Genomic DNA, 12,382 nt, shown 5'->3' with positions numbered 1-12,382 from the left:
TCGCGCCTCTGTGCTGTGTTGGCTTCTCGTGCCTCTGTGCTGTGTTGGCTTCTCGCGCCTCTGGGCTGTGTTGGCTTCTCGCACCTCTGGGCTGTGTTGGCTTCTCGCGCCTCTGGGCTGTGTTGGCTTCTCGCGCCTCTGGGCTGTGTTGGTTTCTCGTGCCTCTGGTCTGTGTTGGTTTCTCACGCCTCTGGGCTGTGTTGGCTTCTCGCGCCTCTGTGCTGTGTTGGCTTCTCGCGCCTCTGGGCTGTGTTGGCTTCTTCTGCCTCTGGGCTGTGGTGGCTTCTTGCGCCTAAGGGCTGCGTTGGCTGCAGGCTTTGCAAAGGACCATCTGCTTCTTCTACTGCTGAGCACTGAGATATTTGGTTATGTCATTGCTCCAGTTATTGCAACTTACAAGATATAATTTTCAAAAGAGCAACATATGCCCAGACCATTGCATGCGCTTCAACAGTTTCCTTCCTTCTGTCAATATCATCATGCACACAGTGGTTCTATGTCATTTCATCAGCGACTGTTTAAGGGCCCCTGGAGCAGTTATTTTACTACCAGTCTCGCCAACTATTTAACCCCTTAAGTGCCAAGGACGAGTATGCTCGTCCTTTTTTCATAGACTTGCATAATATTAAAGCAAGTCTGCTTGACCAGGTAATGGAATCGATAGGGAGGCGTGCCTTTGCATTCTAAAATTGAAGACCTCAGTCTGGAAACCCAGGTGTGGGCAGAGCCCCCACTCAGACAAGCCTCAATGCAAGGACACCACTGTGGCAGTAGCGGCCTACATGCAATAGGCACATACATGCCTATTGCATGGGTTTATTTTTTTAATTGCAGTTTTATAAGGTAACGCTCGTGAGCACAGTCTCTTCGTAGCACCTCCAGAACAAAGGGCAGAGCAAAAGTCATCTGCCCATCCGTAGGGTTTGGAAACATGACATTAAATTATCGATGACAAATGCCTCGACAGTGTTAAATCCCATACAAACATTAATTGTACATTTTCTGATAAGGATCTTATCAGAATCTTGTAAAATCTTACAAATACCGTACTGAAATCTGAGACTTTATAAAAATTCTGTAAGAAAATGGGTGTCAAATACGTTCTTATGAAGTTGTAAATATCGTTCCCAATCTCCACTTTTAAAAAATAAATTCGTATAACTTACTTGTAGGATCTTATAAGGCTTTTCTGTGGGATATTTGAACGCCATCCCATGGAATACCGGCATATATGCTGTCCTGATATAGCTGCGTGGTCACTCTAGGACCTTCATTGGGCACCTCTACGGTTGGGGTCCGCAACCTTTGGCTCACTAGATATTTTGCACTACAACTCCCATCATCCCTAGACAGCACAGCCAATGGAGATAGATCACGGGAGTCACGTCCAAAACATCTGAAGAGACAGAGGCTGCAGACTCGTGCTCTAGTGCATGTCAAAGTACATTGATGAGAGAGGGGTCCTCAGGGGGAAGTGGTTTTCAGGAGGGCTTATGATGAGCGCTCGACCATCTGCGAGCTTTGAGCGCAATCGCCCCCCAGAATATCCTGGTAAAAAAAAAGAGCTTATCAAGCGCACCGCGCATCCCTGATGGTCTAATCCGCGGAGGGAGATGAAAAGAAGGGCTGTGCGGCAGGGGGGAGTGGGGAACCTTCATGTGCGGAGCTCAATATGTCATTGTTTTGTTCTCTGCATCCTCTTAGTCCTGCGGATTACGCGCTTCGGTCAGTCGTCACTTTGATATTGCGCGGCTTGTGGCGTGCGCGGGCCACGTGAGAGGAAGCGTCGGTGCCTCTGACATTGGTGATTTCTCCAGTGTCATCTGTATGTTATGTTGACTTATACCGCACACCGCTACCCCCCAGGGGAGGTCTCCCGGCGCTCAGTATGGGATAAAGCGCACCCAAGCGTACCCTTATTTCTAATAAAAGATGAGACCGCCCAGCTATACCACACACTTTATTCATTTTTGTTTACACACCTTTTTAAGTTTTTACAGTTTTCTCTTTGTTTTATCCTTTTTGCTCTCCTTTTCTGTCTTCCTTTTGTTAGCCAAAACTATTGCATTAGAGTACAAATAGGAGGGGAATGGGATATGAGGAGGGATACAATGCTTGTAGGTGTTCTTTGATTATTTGCCCACCCATTGACTGTCCATTGCCATGCTAATAATAGTAGTGCCTTGCATATCCCTTGTACCTACACACAAGTCAAAACTGTTGGCTTTGCCAATGCGTGTTTTAATGAAAAGTTACTGTAGGACATCAACACTGCTTATACATGAAATGGCTGAAGGCAAACTTGGTTAAAACATTTTTAGTATACCAGTAGTGCATTTACAGCTCCAATTAAGTCATCAACTCTCAGAAGACTGCTTTTAAATAATACTGTCAGGATTTGATCCAATGCAATAGTTTTGGCTTAGAGGCGGCAGTTTAGAGCTACCTAACAGCCAAAACTAAAAATGGGTAAAGACAGCCACAGTTTCATGGGCCAGGGAATCACGTGGACAGAAACATTCCAATGACAGGTCAAGGAGGCTAGAGTCAAGCAGCCCAAATGAAGATGCATAAAAAAACTACTTTTAGAAAGTAGAGCAGCATCCAGGTACCCTTCCCTTTCTGGAGATGTACCTGCACGCCCGGGGAAGCTTGCCAGATCACCGGCACCCGTAACCGGAATGCTTCGTTCACGGTTGGCACATCCATGCTGCCACTGCACTGGGGAAAACATACAGGTCAAGTTTACCAACCCAGTCTTTCAAGCAGTTAAATCAATGAAGATTAAAGGCTCCCAGTAGCAGCAACGTCTCTAGAAAAGGGTCTTTCTAGATTCTTCACTGAGGGTTTTTCCTTGTCCGTACCCCAGCAGCCCCAGAACTCTGAGTTGACCTTTCAGATGTTTAGTATTTACTTTATTTGGAAGTCTAAACCTTTTCTTAAAAGCGGAGCATTTGGCTGTTTTTTCAGTAGCTCTTGTCAGGACACAGGAGTAAGTTGTGCTATACTGGAACTATCGCCTGGAAATAGGGATGTCTGCTCACCCTATGCCAGACTTTCTCTTGGATGTTTTAATTGTTTGACCCACTTTTGGGGGGGGGGCTGAAAAGACAAGTGAGTTTGTGCTTGTGATGGACATGATCGCGATCTCAATGTCACCTGGCCTAGTAGGATCGCTGTCTGTCTTCCCTCTGTTTCCCCTCCCTTGCCTCGTCGCGCCTTGAAACACTTTTGCAGAGGCGCATTATAAATGCCATATCAGATCATATCATGTGTTTTGGTTTGCGTTTGCCTTTCCCCCGAGCCCTTCTATTTTGTATGATTGGACCCACTATATGGGAAGGTGACTGGAAGGTGAGAGGCTTTGGGGTCCCAGGGTGGTGTCCTCTTCCGTGGACTGCTGTCTCACAAGTGAGCACTGGGCAAGTTCTCGAGACCCTTGAGGTACTTTTCATCACTTTCGTTGGGTTCCCGATTTAAGACAGGAATGCAGGTGATGTGACAGGTGACTGGGTGCCCTTTCTCCTATGGGCTTCTTTTTAGAGAAGGACGGAGACCTTCAGAGGTGGGTGTAACTGCCAGGCTATTGTGCACGTCTATGCAAAAAAGACGAGCATACTCGTCATTGGCACTTAATTAAAGGTCGATGGTTCTGATGGGTGCCTTTTCTCTTCACTATACCATTTATTTTTAATGCATATGTAGTTACTGCAAACATAATAACTACTCTTGTGCAATGCAAATACAAATTCCTTTCTTATCTGGTGGCACGAGTGAGACCACCAGAGACCTCCTGCCTATAAGACATATGAGGAACGTCTTCAACCATGCAGTAGCAGAGGCTGTTTTTGGTGCCAGGGGGGTGGCTAATAGGGCCGGGGGAGCACTGGACCCCATGGGGGAGCTAGGGGACATAGCCTGCCCCTCCCCTGGCTCTGATACTGCAGCCATGGGACAGAACTCATCCGGACCCTTAAGGAAGCACAGATGCCTGAGGGTTAGGTGCGCTATACAAATGTACAAATAAATAAAAATGTGATCGGGCTCAATATGCAGAAATGTGGGTCGGTCAGGATTTCCCCAAATAGGTTTGCCCAGAACCATAAGAGCCATCTGTTCTGAACGTAGTCTTCAGTTCACCCGCAGTGCACCTTCTGCCAGCTAGGCGTGGAGGACAGTGCTGGTCGCAGGTCTACCAGCACCTTTTGAAAGATTTTGAGCCGGTTCTGCTGGAGGACTTTATCATAGATCTCCTTGTGTCAGTTCCACCTGTTGTTGGTAGCGCAACCAGTGCCAAATGTGTTGGTGTGTCGGTTGCGCCTTTTCCCTTGTGGCTTGTATTACTTGTATACACCAAAGGAAAGGATGGAAGGTGCACAGTTCACCCGCAGTGCACCTTCTGCCAGCTAGGCGTGGAGGACAGTGCTGGTCGCAGGTCTACCAGCACCTTTTGAAAGATTTTGAGCCGGTTCTGCTGGAGGACTTTATCATAGATCTCCTTGTGTCAGTTCCACCTGTTGTTGGTAGCGCAACCAGTGCCAAATGTGTTGGTGTGTCGGTTGCGCCTTTTCCCTTGTGGCTTGTATTACTTGTATACACCAAGGGAAAGGATGGAAGGTGCACACATTAAGATTTAGAGTAATTGCTTACATATACCAATTTAACAACAATTAAGGATTTTTAGGGTGGGGGGGGGGAAAGCAGCCCTGGCACAGGGATACTGAAAATACAAAAGAAGAGAAAAGAGGGTCCAAAACGGAACCCTCCCGTCCCCTGCACACCTTTGGGTTGCGTCAGTGTGACGCCTTGAAATTCAGTTTCATACAATAGTCAATTAGATATATATTTAAAAAAATAATTTTAATAGTAACGCAAATTTGAGTAAATGCAGTAATGACATCCAGTATAAAGAGAAAAAGATTCTTTATTCCAAACGCAAAGTCCAGGGGGGATTCAATTCATTTGATAGTGGCTGACGCGTTTCGAGATATTCATTCTCGTCATCAAGAGCCCAGAACAATGAATCAATCACTGAAAATAGAGAAATATATACAATCAGATATTTTAGAGCTCTCCAGTTATTTGCATCATACATCCCTCAGTGGTGAGTGTTTGCCCTTTTACTGTTTCACGCTCCTTGACGTGCCGCTTATGGCATTTTACACTTATCGTTGCACTTATTATTTATCTTCCATAGTGTACCTGACTTCCTTACTCTCCGTTGGATGAATCTCGTTTGAATTCCACTCAGAGTTTTTTCTCCGCACATACGAAGTGGTTTTCTTTATCCATTGAAGTACGGGATTTTTCTAGTCTTGGTAAGCAACAACGTTACTTTTTTTGTGGTAGTATACCAGTGCCCTTGTAATCTATTATGTATTCCTAATAGATCTTTGGATTAGCGGCCATCCCTCGTTTTGATTGTTTGTGACTCTGGATACAATTGAATCATAACTTCTGGTCATGTTGACCTATTGTAGTTACCTCAACTTTGTTTTCCTATCAAAAAAGTTTGAAGATTTTGTTGATCAGATTTCTCTGGGAACAGACTATTAGCTCAACACTAACTCCAAATGTATGATGCAAATAACTGGAGAGCTCTAAAATATCTGATTGTATATATTTCTCTATTTTCAGTGATTGATTCATTGTTCTGGGCTCTTGATGAAGAGAATGAATTTCTCGAAACGCGTTAGCCACTATCAAATGAATTGAATCCCCCCTGGACTTTGCGTTTGGAATAAAGAATCTTTTTCTCTTTATACTGATGTCATTACTGCATTTACTCAAATTTGCGTTACTATTAAAATTATTTTTTTGAATATATATCTAATTGACTATTGTATGAAACTGAACTTCAAGGCGTCACACTGACGCAACCCAAAGGTGTGCAGGGGACGGGAGGGTTCCGTTTTGGACCCTCTTTTCTCTTCTTTTGTATTTTCAGTATCCCTGTGCCAGGGCTGCTTTTCCTCCCCCGCACCCTAAAAATCCTTAATTGTTGTTAAATTGGTATATGTAAGCAATTACTCTAAATCTTAGTGTGTGCACCTTCCATCCTTTCCCTTGTTGTTGTTTCCACTATTCAGTAGTGTGGCACTAAATGAAGGTAGCACCCATTTTCCTAATTTTTTGACTAATATGTCTTCCTCACGCATCAATGACATTACCGACAAACGCGCCACCACATTAGCTTTTGATGCATCTGAAGCTAAGCGTATTCTATCTCTCATTAAAGACACAGAGAAATCACTGCAATGCAGAGCTAACCCAGAGAGACTGGTCTTTCAGTTGGAAAAACTAATTTGACGTGAAATTGCACAGAAATTACATGCAACAACATTGGTTGAATATTACAAATCGCAGAAAATACAGCGTGGACTGAGGGTATATCTACGTCTTACTCTATGCAGTGAAAGCAAATCCTTCGTCGAAAAATGGGATCAAATTCTAAATAAATGTTCACTTGACCTCATACTCTTGACAATTGAAGAATTATCCAAATCTCTCACATCCATCGACACAGAAATCACCACCCTGAAAACTCAGTTAAGTAAATTTAAATCAACTGAAGAACTCGCTACCCTACTTACTGACTTCAATTCAAAACTAACGGGCTGCAAACAGGATATTGAACAAAGAAAACTGAGGAAATTCAAAAGAGATACCTTTGATTACCTTAACGACATAGTCTATACGTGGCAAGAATTTTACCATCATCGTGACCAACAACGGAAATCTCGTTTCCAGAATAAAGCAAACTCTGGCAGTGATAGCAGCAGCAGTAGCATTGGGGACCCAATTCAACCGGAAGAAAGAGAACACCCCCCTAATAAAGAAACAACAATTCCCGACACAGATTCTAGAGACCAACCTGCCGCTAACTCATCAATCCCTGTGACACCACCCAGCCCTGCAACATCGAATGGTCCTTTTTTAGGATTAAGAGACAAACAAAAAGAAAAACGAGGAGAGGCAAAGGGTCAAAACAAAAGAAAAAACAAATGACTGAAAACCTAGTGGTGAACCTATCCAGCAAAAACCTCATGAGTGGGCAATTGGACATGCTTATCCGTGGACTATCATTCGTACCCACCAGCAATACCACACTTTTTGAGGAAAAAGTGTGTTTCCATAGGTTATTGCGAAAATTGAGACTCAAACTCTTCTTCAGCTCTGATATGGACGGGGAAATACCACCACTGGACACCGATACTCTTGAATTTCGCCCGAAAAGCTACTTTGACCCATTCACACAAAATTCCATGCTTAACCTATTCGAAAAAATGGTAATGAAGGATCTGCAAAGGATCAACTATCAGAAGAATACACCAAGCAATGTGAAGAGGTGTCAATTGGAACATATTGAAACACTGGCTAAAGACGAAGATCTAACCATCAAACCAGCCGACAAAGGGGGTGCAATTGTCATAATGGACACAAAAGACTACACTACTAAATGCCTTACACTGTTAGATGATACCAACCCTTATTCCAAACTGGATGGTGATCCTATCAACACAATTAAGATTCTTATCAAGAAGACAATTGAAGAAGCATTAGATCTTAACATGATTGATGTTAAGACAAGTGAATTTCTACTGAATTTACATCCCATTACCCCCGTATTCTATGGTCTTCCGAAAATCAACAAGGACCCTTCCAATCCTCCACTACGACCCATAGTAGCTGGCACTGACAGCATTTTCGAGCCTCTTGCTATCTACGTGGATAAATCCCTTCAGAAATTGGTACAGGATACCCCCACTTATCTGAGAGATACAACAGATTTCCTGAACTGTATTAACGACATCACGGCTCTAAGCACAGAGTGCATCATTTTCAGTATGGATGTATGTAGTCTATACACCTCCATCCCCCACACCGAAGGCCTAGATGCAGTCCAATGGCTCATTTCCAATGGTAACAACAGTAGGTCCAACAACAATCTGGTCATGAAATTTCTTGAAATTATACTCTTTAACAGTTATTTCAGATTCAAAGGGAAATTCTACCTACAAACTACTGGCACTTCTATGGGCTCATCCATGACCCCAGTCTACGCAAATACATTCATGTACAGATTTGAACACCGACATGTACTGGACCACCCGGAATGGTCCTACAAGATACTGATGTGGAAACGCTACATAGATGACATTTTTGCTATTTAGTGTGGGACACGCGAAGAACTGGACGCTTTCCTCACCTATATGAATTCTATTCATAACACCATCAAGTTCACCATGGAGATAGGTGAACCCCGCCTACACTTCTTAGATGTGGACATGGAAATTAGAGAACACCGGATCTGGACCACGGTTTTCCACAAACCTACTGACGCAAACAACCTGCTACACTTCACAAGCCATCACCCTAAATCTATGCTAAAAAGTCTACCGTACAGTCAAGTCCTGAGACTAAAACGCATAATCTCGGACCCAGCAGGTTTAGACACAGAAAGCAACACACTTTTGGAAAAATGTTCAGCCAGAGGCTATCCCAACACCATCCTAGAGGAAGTCAAAGAAAGATCTGGACTAATTAATAAAGAACAACTGCTGGTACCTAAAACCAAATCAAAGGATACACCATTACTTCATATCAGCAAATATTCCAGACAAAGCTTCCAGATAAGCAAATCCATCAGGAAACATTGGAGTATTCTCCATAATGACCAGACTTTGAAGGAACTTTTCCCTAAAGCTCCCATGATGGCCTTCAGACGTGGTAGGAACCTTAGAGACACTTTGGTCAATGCAGAAATACCACCAAAAGACAAACAGAGGGTCCTACAAACCAAAAAATGAGTACCTTCCCATGCCTCTGCTGTACTCACTGTAACAACGTCATAAAAGGTGACAAGATTGTTCACCCATATACTGGAAAGAACATTAAGTTACGACACTATGCCACTTGCATGTCATCTGGGGTAATTTATGCGATTAAATGTCCTTGTGGCAAAGTGTATGTCGGTCAAACCACAAGACCTGTCAAAGAACGCATTGCGGAACACAAATCGAACATTAGATGCAAAAACACTAAATCCCCCCTCTCCAGACATTTCATGGAAAACAATCATACAATTGCACAACTAAAATTTCAAATCCTTGAAATAGTCAAAAAACCCTACAGGGGAGGTGACTATGTATCAATGCTCTCACGGAGAGAGAAATATTGGATTCACACACTCAACACATTATTACCAAAGGGTCTTAATGATGAATTTTCTTTGAAATGCTTTATCTGATATGTTGTACTGTTGTCTCTCAATATACCTCAGTTCTGTATGCACCTCATGGATCTCTTTACATTGTTTCAGTACTAACATTTAACATCGACCTTTGTTCTCCCTGCATCATTACATGATTGTACTTCCCCCATTGGATATCACATGGTGTCCATTTTGGAAAAATACTGTCATCATATGTGAATTAAGTACTATCCCAAGTACACTTATTTGTTCATTAAATACTGTAAATCCAGAGTCACCACATTGTAACCCAGATGGTTGGTTTCCCTTCCGAATTGATTCATTCCAATTTGTCCAACTTTAGACCATTTCAGTCTGCACCTACACTAAGCATGTCTTCATCTACATTCATACATTGTTCATCTTCTAAGATGGCCGCCTCTTTTTACCAACAGTCTACTATTTAAATTCACTCCAATAGTCCTACAACTATTGTTACGCACATCGGCCACGCTTCACGGACCGTCGCTGCACTGAGGGTCCTGCATTGGCGTATGAGCGTCTCACGCATAGCAACAATCTCCGTGGACGTCTTTTCTCTTGATGGGCTTGGACGACCTCCATTCACTCCGCACTCTACGTTTCGTCTCCCGATGGCACACTAACTACAAACACAAGTAAGCAACATTTAATAATACGAGGTGATTTTTGCTGTTATAATGCAGTGCTGTCTGCATACGTGTGACAAAGACACCAATTTACAGCGGCCGCTATTTCCCTTATAGGCCAAGACACCAGACTGCCTAGAACTTTATAAGTTAGACTACGAGCCACTCGTGCATCGCCATGCGAAATCACTGGTCATGGTGTGAGCCTGCTGGGCATCCCTCAGCGGTGAGTGTTTGCCCTTTTACTGTTTCACTCTCCTTGACGTGCCGCTTATGGCATTTTACACTTATCGTTGCACTTATTATTTATCTTCCATAGTGTACCTGACTTCCTTACTCTCCGTTGGATGAATCTCGTTTCAATTCCACTCAGAGTTTTTTCTCCGCACATACGAAGTGGTTTTCTTTATCCATTGAAGTACGGGATTTTTCTAGTCTTGGTAAGCAACAAACTTTACTTTTTTTCTGGTAGTATACCAGTGCCCTTGTAATCTATTATGTATTCCTAATAGATCTTTGGATTAGCGGCCAACCCTCGTTTCGATTGTTTGTGACTCTGGATACAATTGAATCATAACTTCTGGTCATGTTGACCTATTGTAGTTACCTCAACTTTGTTTTCCTATCAAAAAAGTTTGAAGATTTTGTTGATCAGATTTCTCTGGGAACAGACTATTAGCTCAACACTAACTCCAAATGTATGATGCAAATAACTGGAGAGCTCTAAAATATCTGATTGTATATATTTCTCTATTTTCAGTGATTGATTCATTGTTCTGGGCTCTTGATGACGAGAATGAATATCTCGAAACGCGTCAGCCACTATCAAATGAATTGAATCCCCCCTGGACTTTGCGTTTGGAATAAAGAATCTTTTTCTCTTTATACTGGATGTCATTACTGCATTTACTCAAATTTGCGTTACTATTAAAATTATTTTTTTTAATATATGTCTAATTGACTATTGTATGAAACTGAACTTCAAGGCGTCACACTGATGCAACCCAAAGGTGTGCAGGGGACGGGAGGGTTCCGTTTTGGACCCTCTTTTCTCTTCTTTCTTACTTGTGTACACCTCCAGGTCGATAGCCCCGGGGCACAGGATACAGTGCTCCCAAATCCAGGTGGTGGTGGAGCCTAGACTCCATGGTCTAACTCGGGGCTATTACGATGGGAAGCAGTGTTATTTATTTATTTATTGCATTTATCTAACTCCCAAATCTGAGGGTTTCACAAGGTAAAACATTTTACAGATAGAAATTCATGTGAGGTGGACGGGCAGGAAGAGACAGGGCTAGGACAAGTTAGTTCCTAGTCGTATTCGTTCAACAGCCAGCATTTAAGTAGCTTTCTGAAGGTCATGTAGGTACGTTCAGTTCGGTTTTTGGGAGGAAGCGAGTTCCGGAGAGATGGAGCAGTGACAAGGAAGCTTGTGCCGCCGGCTCTTTTGCAGTTGAATGAATCTGGGGGTGGAAGGAGACAGGGCAGGCGGGTAGAGGACCGTAGTGGGCGCACCTGGAGTATCGGGAGAGTGCAGTTGTTGAGGTAGAGTGAGGCCTCCTTGTAAATGCGTCTGAATCTTAAACTGAATGATAAAGGAAAGCTCAGTGAGAGGGGCGGCTTGAAGTCATGGGTGTGGTGGGGAGTACACATGTAGAGACATGTCTAAATAAATAAATGGCCCTATTTAATAAAAAAGGCTGGTTACATTGGAGGACACCATAACCGTTTTCACTTAAATGCACAAGGTCCCTCTCGATGCAATTTTCGACTTTCCCGCAGCACACAGGCAAAGTATGGTACAATACAGCTCTCCTTTACTCTTCACTTTTTCATTACATTTGGGGAGGCGTGTCAATGCTTCTCACAATGAACGATTGCCGGAGACCTTTGCAATGGATTCCAATAGATTATGTCTGCCTTTAACAGCGGTAAAATAAACAGGGGTAGTCTTCTGTAGTTCATGGGCTCGCCGCCAGCTTGCATATGCCACGCTGGCGGCAAACCAGATGGAGCGGGAAAGGTGGGGGGCTTCTAATGCCTGCCACTCGCAAACTCCACTTGGCCAATCATTCAAAGTCCTGGATTAGAAAATGTGACAGTGGTGGTATATACATGAGCACCACTTTTTACCGATCTGGCGTTTTGAAAATAGTACTCGGAGATATTTATTTCAAGCAGGACTGCATTTATTACAGAGTTTACTGATTGACAGGCATGAAGGTAGCTCAGATAGTTAATTGCTCGTTGCCTATATACCTGTAACTCCCAGATTTGAATCCTAGCTGGGGTGACTCAGCCTTTCATTGTTCTACAGGTGATCCATGTGCACCAATTTCAATTAGGTAATACTAACGTTATGCTTTTTATATAGCGCCTTCAACAAAGCACTTTACATACAATATCACCCAACTGAAGTTGGCGCTCATTTATCGACTTCAGAAGGCTGATTGGACGCTGCCGGGATTCGAACCTGCAATGTATTTATTTATTTAAATTATTATAAGGCGCTGCATGCCCG

At 43.2% G+C, this 12,382-nt stretch overlaps 1 protein-coding gene across 2 annotated transcripts in view; it reads left to right on the top strand.

Moving 5' to 3' along the window:
* Nucleotides 1–12,382, top strand: part of ABLIM1 (actin binding LIM protein 1) — a 1,283,500-nt gene that overhangs the window by 326,390 nt on the left and 944,728 nt on the right. The window lies entirely within an intron of this gene.

Source organism: Ambystoma mexicanum, chromosome 8 (assembly GCF_040938575.1).
Source record: "Ambystoma mexicanum isolate Mex_15411 chromosome 8, UKY_AmexF1_1, whole genome shotgun sequence".
NCBI classification, from domain to species: Eukaryota; Metazoa; Chordata; class Amphibia; order Caudata; family Ambystomatidae; genus Ambystoma; species Ambystoma mexicanum.
This window is presented reverse-complemented; position numbering and strand designations above follow the sequence as displayed.